The following is a 13,803-nucleotide window of genomic DNA, read 5'->3' as shown; positions in this document are numbered from 1 at the left end:
TCTGTGAGCTGTCCTAGGAAATTATCGAATTTAAGAAGGATGTTGTGGGAACCTGATTTTACACCTGGCCAGTCTGAAGTCTCAGGGGCCTGGGGCTTGTCATTAGCATCTGAATTGAGGACAGTTTTGTGGAACTGAGTCTGCAATGTGTGGGGGTCTAACGCTAACTCCAGCTAGTTAGTGTCAGCATGAATTGTTGGACATGCAACTGGTGAAGTGATTGTAGGTGTGGGAAAAATCCACATACTGGGTGTCAGAAGTGTAGTGAGTAAAAGCAGCACATACTTGGGCAAAAAAATATTGTTTTTTCAGTTATCGGTTGTGGTGCTCCCTTTTAAATGGAATAATACAAGCACTTGATCAAGTCTTAGCTTTTTCAGTAACTGTTTTCTTTGGTGCTTCCATAGAGTTGAGAAATTTTGTCAGTCGATTTTTTTTTCTTCTCATGTGTATCTGGTTTATTAAACTGTGTCATAACTTAGGACTTTTGTTTACTGAGTAATATAGGGTTTGAGTCAAAAGACAGGCAGGAACTGGCGTGACTTGGACAAAAACCACCCCTATTTCTTTCTTCTTTCCTAAGCACATACTTAATTTCTTGAGTCTACCTGGCTCCTTCTGTTTTCAGCTTCTAAGAATGCCATTTTCTCCAGTCATCAAACCAAGAGGTCAGAGGAAGAGATGGAGAAAGGAAATACGCATATATTCTATATTCTTGGTTTTAGTTTAGAAACACGAAACGGTCTTTTTACTTCAGATCTCAGCCTCTTTCCAATATACCAAATATACCAATGATTTTTTTTTAATTGTAAGTAAAATAAACCAATTTCAAAGAAAGGAAACCTTTTAGAAGGACGATAGTATCTTAAGAATCCAAGCTCTGGGAGGACAGATACCAGGGCAGCTCTGGGGACCTCAGCCAGAGGAGTCTGTATTCCCCTCTGTGGTGCTCCTATTCCATGACCCAAGTCTCCCACTTTGGCTGGATAGCTCTTGACATTATACACATCAGTTAATGCAGGGACAGGGGCCGTGCAGCCAAAAAAACAGCTTCAAAGAGTTGATCGTTCTAGGGTTATGGATTCTTCTCTGAGGAGGGGACTGAACAGGGCACCCAAAAAGCATCCATCTTGTAATAGAAGGTGCCAGCACCGTCATTTTAGTACATCCAAAAGCAGGTGTCACAGAGTTTTCTAGACCAGCACCTGCTCCAGAAATGTAATGAAAGCTTTCAAAGCATAGGCAGTCCCTGAGAAGTTTGAGAGGCTAGGTCTAGAAAGCATTTGTTCAGGTTTAAGGCCCCATAAAAGGTCTGTTTAGACCTGTATTCAATCATTTGCCACTTCTTCCCACATCCAACAAAAGGCCCGCTAAGAACACAGTGATGACTTTATCACCCTGGCTATTAGAAGACCTAAGGTTCATTTATCTGCAAGGAATATAGAGTTGGTTGTATATTAAATTTCCCTTTTTAAGCATCCCAGCAGAGAAGAAAACCCCAAAGACCCATATTCTTTTTGCCCTGTCAAAAATGTATGAAATAAAATTAGTTCACTAACATATATATATACATATATATGTGTGTGTGTGTGTGTGTGTATATATGTGTGTGTGTGTGTATATATGTGTGTGTGTGTGTGTGTGTATATATGTGTGTGTGTGTGTGTATATGTGTGTGTGTGTGTGTGTGTGTGTGTGTGTGTATATATATATATATATATATATGCAGCTTCTGGTGTGCTCAGAGCATTGTGCTAGAATTGTAGAGAATTGAAGGAAGTTGAACCTGTTTCTGAATTCAAATAGCTTACACTTTAGTTGACAACATAAGACATAAACACAGAAGTTATTATCATTATGCTTCAAGGTTATAAATAAATCCCAAATGATTACCACATAGATGGCAAGTGCTTTAGACATAAAGGAGGAAGGATTCGTGAATAACAGTAATGATAAGTAACACTTATTGAGTACTTTCTGTCAGTTCGTATAATGAACACTTCTTACGGGCTGCACCATGTAATCCCTCAACATGCAGGTGGCATTATACGTCAAGTGACAGGCTCTTAGAGGTTAAATAACTTGTTCAAGGTCACACAGGTAGTAGCTGCGTGACCTAGATACTGGTTCCTAATGCTCATGCTCTTAACCATTATAATATATTCTCTAGAATATACCATATTTTAGAGAATTTCCTCGAGAGAAGAGAAGAAAGCTCATACACATTCTAAACTGTATAATTGTTAGGCCCTCGGTTGGTCCCGCCGCTCCCTGCCCCCACTGCTGCCGCTGCTTCTTTGTCTTCCCTATCTCTAAACGAGGGCATCTCAGGCTCCGGCTTTGGTTGTTCCTCTTTTACTATCAGATGTACTTCCTAGTCTCATGACTTGAAATACCAGCTCTGCACTATTTTCTATGTACTCGAGACTCATGTCTCCAACTGCCCACTTAATCTCTGCACGTAGATGTCTCATTAGCACCTTCAGCTAAATTTCTCCAAAATAAAACTCTGATTTCATCCCGCTGTCTTGCTCATCGCAGTAAATGCCACCTCCATCCTTCCATTTGCTCAGACCAAAACTCTTCGTGTCATGACACCTCTCTTTTTCTTTTGTACTCCAAACACAACAGGTTATTGACAAACGTTGTGTGTTCTACTTTCAGAACACATTGACCTTAAACAACTGGGATTTAGGGGCACCGACTCCCCACGCAGTCTAAAATCCACGTATAATTTTTGACTCTCCGAAAACCTAACTACTAGTAGCCTACTGTTGAACGGAACCCTTACCAATAACACAAGCGGTCGATTGACACGTATTTTGTATGTTATGTATTATATACTGTATTCTTACAGTCAAGTATGCTAGAGAAAAGATGTTAATGAGAAATTCATTAAGGGAGAAAGACTACATTGACAGCACTGTATGTGTTTCTGGGAAAACATCGGCGTGTAGCTGGACCTGCGCAGCTCACACCTGTTGCTCCGTGGTCAGCTGTATGTAGAGACTCTCGCTGCTTTACACCCTCTGCACTGCCCCCGGTCTGGTCCAGGCCACCATGGTGTCTCATCGGCATTGTGGCAATAGCCTGCTTACTGCGCTTCTTGCCCATTGTACCCCGGTGTCCCCATGGCAGTCAGAGTGATCCTGTTGAAACACAAGGCAAATCATGGCCCTCAATCAGGGTAAATTCAGATTCTTGATGGTGCCCCCTAAAGCCCTCGTGACCTGGCTCTGCGACTCTGGTGCCTTGTCTCACTGCTGTCCCTCCCCCTGCTTCACCCACATGGGCCTCAGTGGTGTTTTTCGAATGCCAGACATCCGTTCTTCCTCGCAGTGGCCGTTCCTTCATCCTGGCATGCTGGAGCTCCAGGAATCTGCATCGCTCTTGACTTTATTCTGGCCTCTATTCAAATGAGACCAGGGCCTTCCCTTAACTGGCCTGCGTCACCCTCCATCCCCCAGCCTCCTTTATTGTCATTGCGTGGCATCTGTCACTACTTGATACATGTCTGTTTCACGCCTGTCTCCCATCACGAGAATGTAAGCTGCCCTAGTCAGCAGCTTTGTCTTCTGGGTCCGCAGTTTCTAGGGCAGTACCTGCCACATAGTAGATGCTCAGCAAATACGTGCGAACTGATTAGCAGTTGGGTTGAGATGTGCATTCACACCACACGCTTCAGTCATATTAAGTCCAGTTCCAAGAATCCAATATGCTCATAGTCAGCAGTGGCCTGAGAGAGCGTGTCTCTTAGAAAGTTTGCTGTGAGACCCCAGTGCTTGGGCGGGTTCTGGCGTTTTCACGAGAACCCTGCAGTTGGCATGTGTGATCATTTAATAAATATTTTGTTAACTCTAGGTTGACCAGATGCGATTCTAGGCTTTGGGGGAGGTTCAGAGACGTGTAAGACACAGGAGCTGGCAGTGAGTAGCTGAAGCAGTGGCAGTGCCTTTTTCTAGTGACATAGGTACTGAGAACCATATGGAAGACACCGTGAAATGCACCATCTCTGTTTTGTCACCTTTCTATGGTGACGCCATTGTGACTACCCAGCAGCACCTCCCTGGGTAACCTACCACCTGGGTCCTAAGATGCACGTGGCTTTCTTTTGGTATTCTGTTAATGGCTTGCCATTAATTTGATTATTATTCATACCAACCCATTGCCTTGCAGTTTTCTTTATTCTGGCTTTCAGTTCATATTTGGAGTGCCTTTGTTTCCTTAGGTAAAAAACACTAGTCCGTTAGTGATTATGAATGAAAAATAAAAATAGTGATAGCAGCGGACTCTTAGCTAATGAAGAGCCCAGAGGAGGCTTTTTAACACAGCAAAAAGCACGGGTCATTTGTGCCCTGATGAATGGATAAATCAAATGAGGTAAATCCATACAATGGAATACTGTTCTGCAATTAAAAGGAATGAAGTACAGACACACGTCATAACATGGATGAACCTTGAAAATGTTATGCTCAGTGAAAGAAGCCAACCACACAGAACCGCCTGTTGTGCGGTTCCAGAGCTGACATAGAACAGTAGACTACAGGTGGGCCAGGTGGGGGGGGGGTGGAGTTGGGGGGTAAACAGAGAGTTACTGCTGGTGGTTGTGGGGGGTTTTTACGGGGTGATGACAGTGTTCTCAAGTTAATTATGGCCGTGGTTGCACAACTCTGCTGAATATACTAAAAAGCCATTGAAGTATAAACTTTGTATGTGAATTATATCTTAATAAAGCTGGTATATAAGAAGGGAGGGAGGGAAGGAAGAAGGAAGGAAGGAAGGAAGGAAGGAAGGAAGGAAGGAAGGAAGGAAGGAAGGAAGGAAGAAAAAAAGAAAAAAAACTCTTTATCTGAAAAGTCCTGGAATGCTGGGTTGAGGAAAGCGTTTTCCTCGGGCCTAACACTACCCAGAAGCTCTCCACCATTTTTTATTTTGCTGACCTTTATTCAGTTGTATATACCACTTCCCTCCACTGCCCACCCCCCACAAAATGGCACGTATTTTCCTTTTGCCTCTCTTAATTGGCTTATTTCTAGCAAGCTTCCTAATATAATTTTATTTTCTGCCACACTAAGAATATAGGATTATACTATTTGCTGATAAAACAAAACAATGAAATGTATTGGAAAAAAGACCAGAAGAGGATTTGAAAGTCCTGGGTTCTAAGCCCAGTGTTGATCTAGGTATATCCTTGGTCAAATTAAAAAACTCCATATCTCAAGTTACTTACTTTGGTTATAAGATTGTGTTGTTATTATAATAAGTTTAGTTTTACTAATCAGTCTAAGTCTATCCATTTCAAAGGGAAGATGTTATTTTGGTGTCACTTGTAGGGATGCTGGGAAAAGACTTTCTCTTTTCCATTTCATTTTCTAAGAATAAATACACTGTTGAAAGTAGCAAAAGGCTTTACGTGTCAGTTGTGCATTTTAACCATCACAACCACATTATACTGATTTATTTTCCAGTGCCTCATCTTAGATGTAGTCAGTATATTGATCACTGAGTTTAAAGTGTCCAGGGCCTTGCCACTTTTTCTGGGTAGTGAAATCTTCAGCCCATTGACCACATAATTAGAAGAAATATGTATTCTCATGTCACAAACCTGACGCCATTAGTGTTGGGAGTCTCCTGAGGGAGTCAGGAGCCGCCTCCTGCCTGGTAAATAATGAGCATATAACAAACACAGCCCGATCTTCCCAGCAGAAGCAAGGGCCAGCCGCCTTTACAGTCTGCAATATGGTCGATGAATCAGAGGTTGCCGAGTGAACTGCAGTTACTCCCGCTGGAGGAGAGGCAAGCTTTTTGAGGAGCCGTAGATCACGCAGTAGTAGGCGGATGGGAACGGAATTTGATGAATTGATTTTTCACTGGAAAAGTCTGAGACATGTCTTCACCTGACATCGCTCCATAGTCCTAAAGCTCTAAGCTGCTAATGAGTCTCTGCCCGTCCCATTGGGGGCACTTACATGTTGCTAAGCAGTGAGCGGGCCGAAACAAATGGTGGAAAAACATGACTCAATTTCCTGCAACTGTGGGGATGATGACGGTAACACCTGACATCGCACCAGAGTGATAGAACCGACCCAACTGGTAGAAACTGTGTGGAAGCGATTTGCCTGCATGACACATTCATATGTCAGCCCTCTCCCTGCAGTTTTTATTTTTGTGAGTGGCCACATGCATTTCATTTGAAATAAACGATGAGGCAAATTCTTTGTATCATTCACCCCCTATCGCTAAAGCTAGGTTATCCTCCTGCTTGAGATTTACAAGCAGCCAGTAGCTGAAATATTCTTCAGCTTCACCAAACAGGCCTCTCCAGATGGAGATTTACAGGTAGGTATTCATGATGCATGTGACTGGGGTTCTGGGAACCCGCCTGTCAAATAAACTGCATTCACTCTCAGGCCTGTGGTCCCAGTAGCCTTCACAAGCAGGAAACTCACTTAGAAAATAATTAGTAATCAAAGAAGCCATTTCAACTCAACTCTCTGAAGCATGGAGGATGCTGTGCATCAATTGAGTTATCACTATAAATATCTACCTCAGTTGTAGACATAATTAGGTTTCTGTAAAACAAGACATTTATGTAGATTGGGGAGATGTGGGAATGTGTTAATCACCGAAGTCTGATTTGTATAAGGGCTGGATGTCCAGGACCCATATTGAGCTGGAGAGCCTCTCTTCTCTACTTAAATGGCGAGGTATTCAAGTTTTAGAACCAGGAGTCTGACAGCTGATCTCAGTCAGCTGCTAACTGTCCAGGAGCCTCCTCGACGTCTGGGAAGTTGGTGATAAGCTTCACAAGTTATTTTCAGGGTATTCATGAATATGGATGTGCTCGTGATATGGCTGCAAAGTTACAAAAAGCTTTATTTATATTCTGCCTGGAGTTACGTTGACTCCAGGTGTGGCACTTAACTGTAGGCTCCAAAGAAGCAGGGGCTGGACCTGTCTAACTCAGTCGCGCGTCCTTAGCTCCCTGAATGGGGCCGCACGCATGCTGGGAACTGAATACGTGCTGGTTGGGTGGTTGGACAATTGGGCAGAAGACCTGATCACAAGTTCTTTTGGCAGTTATATAAACTTGGATTGATGTTTGGAAAGAGAAAGAAATGGTTGTTTAATAAATAGAATTGGGTTAGTTACAAAATATTTCAAAACAAAAATCTCAGCGAGAGTGAATTAGTAAAGTAGGTTCTAGATGTGTAAATTACCGCCAAGAGTCCTGCACCAGGGTCCGGAGAAGTTAATTAGCTGCCCCCAAGCTGAGCCGCAGGGTGGCGGCAGGGTCAGAATTAGCAGTTAGAATTGTTGGTCCACAGCCTTTCCTACCATAAACTGCGTTATCTGACCCAGACCAGGTTTCTTTATGGAATAAGACTGCCATCTAAGATTTAGAAATCAAACATTGATGGCTGTGAATACAGCTACCTCTGTAGTTGCTTTCTTACTTTTATTCTTACGTGTATGATCAGTGGAAACTGAATTGAACATTTTTTTTTCACATGCAGATGAGACTGTTTTTAGGGGAATTTTGTGGCTTAGGGATTTTGAGCTGGTTATAGCTCCTTTTGAGAATCTGATGACAGCTGTGGACCCTGAAAAGATATGTATGCTCAGACCTGTGCTGTCTTAAACACCGACTCCAGGTGATTGGCAGGCCCCGGCCAAAGTACCTGGTTTAGGAATCTGTTGCCATTCCTTGTCCCTTCTGTGGTTTCCGATGTTCCCTTTAGGGCTTGCACATTTGCTCCTCCTCAGATCAGAATAAAACAGCCTTAGTGTTTCATCCTTTAAAATGCCTCAAAAGGTGCTTCTCACATGGTCCATAGAAATTGATTATTTTGTTTACAAGTAAGGCATTTTCATGGTTTTTTTTATTTTTCTGAGAATGTGGAAAATAAAAAAAAACCTGCTGTAGAAGAAAATTGTGCACAGGAACAAAAATCTAAATTACTGTGCTATGATGAAGCCATAAGTGGAGCTATTGTAGAATATGTATTTTTATCTCAAAATGGAACTGTAAAAAGTGAGACAATTTTGATGCTCTGTAAAAATAATATGCACTTATAGTTCTTCAAGAGGAGGGTAGCTAAAGGGGGAGTCAGCCTGAGGTGGTCTGAGCGGATTTGGAGGCTCGGTGGACTAGCCCAGGGGTCGGCAAACTGCAACTCGCGAGCTACATGCAGCTCTTTGGATACGTACATGTGGCTCTAAAGTAAAATTGAAAATGAAAATAAATCTATTGTTTCATTTATAAAATTTTTAAAGGATATTATTCACATCATGGTGATTATGTAAAAATATATTTATGGCTCTCGAATGATTTTTAAATTGTTGTGAGGGACAGGATTAGCTCTTCTGTCTCAAAAGTTTGCCAAGCCCTGGTCTAGACAGAGCCAAGCTGGACTGGTGCAAGAAAGAAAGGTGAAGGTGGTGGACATTCACGTGGCTTTTGGAGACAATCTCTCCCACCCCACTCCCACCCTTTTTTCTTTTTTACCTGTGAAAATGTCTCAGTTCCTAGGAAAGTAAGCAGTGTGTTTAATTGGCAAATTACAATGTTTATTAATATTAGGGACTCAAAATCCTCAGAGGAGCTTGAAGCAGGAGCCTCTTTACCTCATTTTATCATCTTCATCAATGTCTTTAATTCTAGTGGGGTTTTTTGTTTGTTTGTTTTTTTAATTGGGGAACAGTGTGTTTTTCCAGGACCAAGTCGAGTAGTTGTCCCAATCTATATAGTTGTGGAGGGCACAGCTCAGTGGCCCATGTGGGGATTGAACCAGCAACCTTGGTGTTATGAGCCTGTGCTCTAACCACCTGAGCTAACCGGCCGCCCTAGTTCTAGTGTTTTGAGGAAATGCTAATAGAGGCAGCAGTGCTCTGTTGATTGTGACTATGTATCGGGAACCTCACGTCACTTTTGAACTGAGTCTCAAACAGTTCCAAAAGGGCTTTCGGCTTTATATTATCTTTCTAACGACAATGAAAATGTCCCCCTTGCATTTTGTCGGTCTTTTCTTCCTTAGATGCTCTTGATATAGAGGGAAACTGATTGAAGAGTTAGATTTGAGGAACCTTGAGCATGGGAAGCCATTTTCTCCTCCTATGTGTTGCCCATTATTTGGCTGCTGAGTGGGTTTTGTCTTTCTTTCTTCTTGTTTCAGTCTCCATAAGCAACTTCAAATCCTTCATGACGCTTCCAGCGTTCTTGATTCCTAGTTGGAAAAATAACTAGAGATACATTCAGGTGACTTCAGTAGTTAGGGTGGTATTGCACCTTTGCTGTCCAGGTTAGTCAGAGGCTAAGTGTCTCTCTCCCGTTTCAAATGGCGAATAACTTCAGAAAGCCACTGGCAGCCTTGCTCCTGTCAGCTGTCCAAATGACATCGACACTCCCTGGCCCCCTCCATGAGCCTGGACACGGCGTACCTACCACTTCTGCTTTAGAATCTTTCCTTAATTTTCCAGTGTTTGTAAAATCTCTAAATTAAATCGCCTTTTTCCTGATTTTGCACTTTAGTGACGAGGCCGTTCCATCTGTTGTCCTAGCACCTGACAGGCGCTGCCTTCACCTTATCCAAGTTTCAATTCCTCCAGCCCAAGTGTTCCTTCCATCATGTTATTAGTTTCCTTGGAAGCTGTCCAGACGGTTGGTAACAGCCGGAATGTGTCACCATTCACTGCCACTGAGCCTTTCTCTTCCTCGGAGGCAGGACTCTGGCCTCCCTGAGGGAGGGTCTCAGCCTAGTCACTGGCTTTCGGGGCAGCTGCTCATGGCGAGTGCTTTCTTACGTGTTCCATCGCAAACACTGTGTAGTCAAAGAACTTAAAAAAAAAAAATCAGGTGTTACACAAGCAAGTTCATGTAGAACTACTGTTGAATAGAACTATTTCCCTCAGTAAATAAGGAATGAATACTTAGGAAAGGGAGAAGAATGGTTAATGGGCCCGCTTTTTCCTTCAACCACAACCATGAACAAATAGAGTCCTCATTAAAGGGCTATAACGTCGTCTGCTTTAGTGGTTCAATACGCTAATGTGTCCTCGCTTTTAGTGCTGTTTTAGTGTGTTGACCCTCTGTTCTCTGCAGCTGGGAGTTTATTAGTCTTTGTGGCCTTTGGACATGAATATTCATAATGAGATAGCAGTGATATCGCAGGTCCCTTTTAGGGCCCAGAAGGGATTACCCTCCGCCATGAGGAAAGCTGAGAGAAGGCCAAAGCATGCCGGCATCCCGCCCGGATTGAATCACGGAGCGTGAGGGCTGTATGCAAAAGGATCTGTAAAGTGCATCTAATGAGTAGGCTGAGGCCCGGGTTACACAGCTGTAAATAGGGCAGCCAGGCTGGAATCCAGATCTTTCTATTCCCAGGCCATAGTCTTTCCATGACATCATGCTGTCTCCCTATTAATTTGCTTTTTTCCTTCCTGTTCTAACCCACAGAAAGTGTGAAATGCCAAAAATCTAATTAGAATTCGGCCATGACGGTGAGACATTTGTGACAAAGCTCCTCGAGGGTAGCGGAGTGAAAAAGGGTCTCTGTTCACCGCGTAGGTTCTTAGTAGTAAACTCATTATATTCAGGGGCATTGATTTCACCAACTGTATCACAGTTTTTCCTTTTAAAAATTATCATCCTGACTGTTAACCACTTCTTTAAAACATCCATAAGTTGATAGTTGATGTATGGAGAATTTATGAAACACCTGTTAAATGCTGATCATTATGGTAAATAGAGTGGGGAATAGAAGACATATGGTGGTGCTTCCTTTCAAATTCCCGCTTCTTAATCGTGTTGTAAGCATCCTATGAAGATTTATAAGTATGAGATGACTTCATTAAAATTCTTATGATTGTATTTTAGTTTATCATAGGCACCCAGTCCTCCAGCCTAAAAATTTTAGGTTCCATTCTACTTGGCTTTCTCCATAGGCAGCTCGTTTTCGTGAGGATTGTACTCCTTTCATTTCTTAATGAGATCAGGTCAGGTGAAAGAGCCGTTTTTTGCTTTCCCAGGGTGACGACATCATTTGGCGCTCAGACGGAGGCTGTATTTTTTTCCGCAGTGGATACCAGTCAGATTTATGGGGTGAAAGGGCTCTTAGTGGAAATATGGCCAGAGGGCCCCCAGGAAGGCTCCTAAGTTGACTGGAAGGATAAACTGGATGGCTTTGCCTGTTATAAGCATGGCATCGACACAACATTAAGCTAACAAGATTATTTTTAGTGATCCGTGTCTTCGGTTTTACTTGGAAGACACCTGACTGCATAGATGGGCTGCTTCCCTAGTTATGTGCCCAGGAAGCTAATTATTCAGTCGGAGGGTAATGAAAGACCCTGCCATCTGTCTGCCGATTTAATGGAGTGTCAGCACATCCCAAATAGGACGTAATTGGATTGACAGACACAAAGCCAGTTATTAGACTGTTATTATCTGATTGGAAAAAGCAGGCGGAGAAGCATGCAACTGTAGCAAAACTAATCTGATGATGTCTGTTTGTTCCCGGATGCACCGGCTGCCACACAGAATTCACAGGCTCTGAAATCCCTGACTGGCTTAGGGACGTTTGGAGTCCCTTCTCTCAGAATTCATCTCTGTATTCTTATTACAAATCATTATAATGCAATCTAATAAAACACAGTTTGCATAAAGATGGGGCCCATTTATAAAACTGTCACCACAGCCACTCTATTAATAGAGCCATTTTAAAGATTTATTGTGAGCATATGTTACTTTTTACAGGGGGCCAGATTGAGAGCTGCAGGATTCGAACATGCAAGAATGTGCTACTGGTGATAATTCAAAAGAAAAATTTAAACCGCTCTGCCATTAGACTCGTATTCTTTTCTTTTTAGGGATGATCATCAAACAACAGTCTCAAGGAGGCATTAAAGAAAGGCGATGAGGTCTCAAGCCATGTTACCTAAGCACCTTTTCTCTTTCATAGATGCCAGCTTTCCTGCCTGGCATCCCTGGAAGTCAGAGGACACATAGGGTGGGCTCACCATGAGAGCTGGGAAGCAGAACTGGGCTCTGGAGCTTTCTGCTCATCCAAACAACTAGCTGAGATGCATTTGATGGGGAAGAAGTAGGAAAGACATGGCTTCCATTCATTCAGTAATCGGTTCAGTGAGAATCATAACCTCCTGGAGTTTCTAGTTCTTGATGTTCACGGAAAGAACTAGACAGGGACCCGCAAGTTAACAGCTATTCAGCAAGGATCTCTAGAGCGCCTGCAGTGTGTGACACACTTTTCTCAATAGACAGCGATGAGCCAACCTAAGTCCCTGCTCCCGTGGGGCTTACATCCCAGTGAGGCGCATGGAATATAAGCAAGTAAATATATGTGGTGTCTCAGATTATGATGAATTCTACAAAGAAAAAGAGGCACTTAAATGAGATAGAGAGTGATTGGGGAGCTCTTGTAGAGGCCTCGCCTTCCTTGAACATCTTCCAAGGATAGCGTGTGCAAAGACCTAGCTGAAGTGAGCGGGGGTCCGTCTGGAGGGAGAGCCCCCCAGGCAGAGGGACTGGCACTTTCAGAGGCCCAGAGGACGTTTTAAGTCTTTTGTCAATGTTACCACCAAGACGCCAGGTGCTGCCGGCGTCCTTTGCCTGATAAAGGTCCCTGTCATTTCTTGTTTGCAAGTTAGGAAAGACCGATGCGTGTTATAAGCCCTAAACAATATACAGATGTAAGATATTGTTAGTAAGTTCCAAGAGGTTCTCTAGAGATCTCCACGATTACACTGAGTCATTAAAAGTTGCCAAGGATTTCCTACTTAAAGAGATGCAGTGGTGACACAGCTTGGATGATGGCAATACTCTTATTTATCACATTTACACATCAGTGAACAAATGGATTAATTGTTAGACGTATTACCTACCATATCATGAGTGTCACTGTATGTTGGGCACTTTGCTTACATACACTAGGTGACATACATCCCTGCCAACCTTACAATAATCCTCCAAGGGAGGTATTAGTCACCCATTTATAGATTAGGGTCCTCGGAGTCAGAAGTGTCCTGTAGTTAAATATCCGAGAGCTGAGGTTCCAGCCCAGCCCTGCCTGACCCCAAACTCAGTCCTCTCGTCTGTATACCATGCTGTCCAAAAGATCACACCATGGAGTTCTTAATATGAGTTGGCACATTGCGTTAGATTCCACGGGAAATGCAGAAAAAAATAAAAGCACAGTCTCTACTCAGAGAAATGAAACTAGAGCTGTGAAGAGATGATTACATGAGAAAGAATGGAGGACAGCGAAAGGTGAGGTATAAACACATAATCGTATTCCTTGGACTCTGAAAGCTGGGGAAGGGAGGGAGAGACAATAGGCCTGATGCTGAGCTTTTAAAAGTCAGGCAGGATTTAGATAAGCCACGTCAAAACGCTCCCGTCATAGATGGGCATTAGAAGCTACTCCTGTACCGGAGGTGAAAATTGGATAGTGTCGTGATTACCTACGGAGATCACTTAGCAGGTCAGAGATGAGTAGCTGGCTCTCAACATGGGAAATATGGTGCAGCTAGATGTTCCTCCAGCTTTACCCCTCTGTGGCTAAGCTCCAAAAGAACTATTCACCTTGTGAATAACAGGCATTATAGCGCATTAAAAATGCATATTTAAAAATACTAGATTACAAAGAAACAAAAACTCAGACACAGGCAGCAGTTTAGTGGTTCCCAGAGGGTAAGTTGGGAGGGGGATGGTAGAAAAGGGAAAAAAGGGGGTCAAATATATGGTGATGGAGGGAGAACTGACTCTGGGTGGTGAACACACAATGT

The 13,803-nt window shown here is 43.0% G+C and overlaps 1 protein-coding gene across 1 annotated transcript in view; it reads left to right on the top strand.

The window, feature by feature from the left end:
* Positions 1-13,803, top strand: part of EXOC4 (exocyst complex component 4) — a 706,914-nt gene that overhangs the window by 440,667 nt on the left and 252,444 nt on the right. The window lies entirely within an intron of this gene.

Source organism: Hipposideros armiger, unplaced genomic scaffold (genome assembly GCF_001890085.2).
Source record: "Hipposideros armiger isolate ML-2016 unplaced genomic scaffold, ASM189008v1 scaffold_231, whole genome shotgun sequence".
Taxonomy (NCBI): Eukaryota; Metazoa; Chordata; class Mammalia; order Chiroptera; family Hipposideridae; genus Hipposideros; species Hipposideros armiger.
Note: the sequence above shows the minus strand (reverse complement) of the source record. Positions and strands in the feature narration are given on the sequence as shown.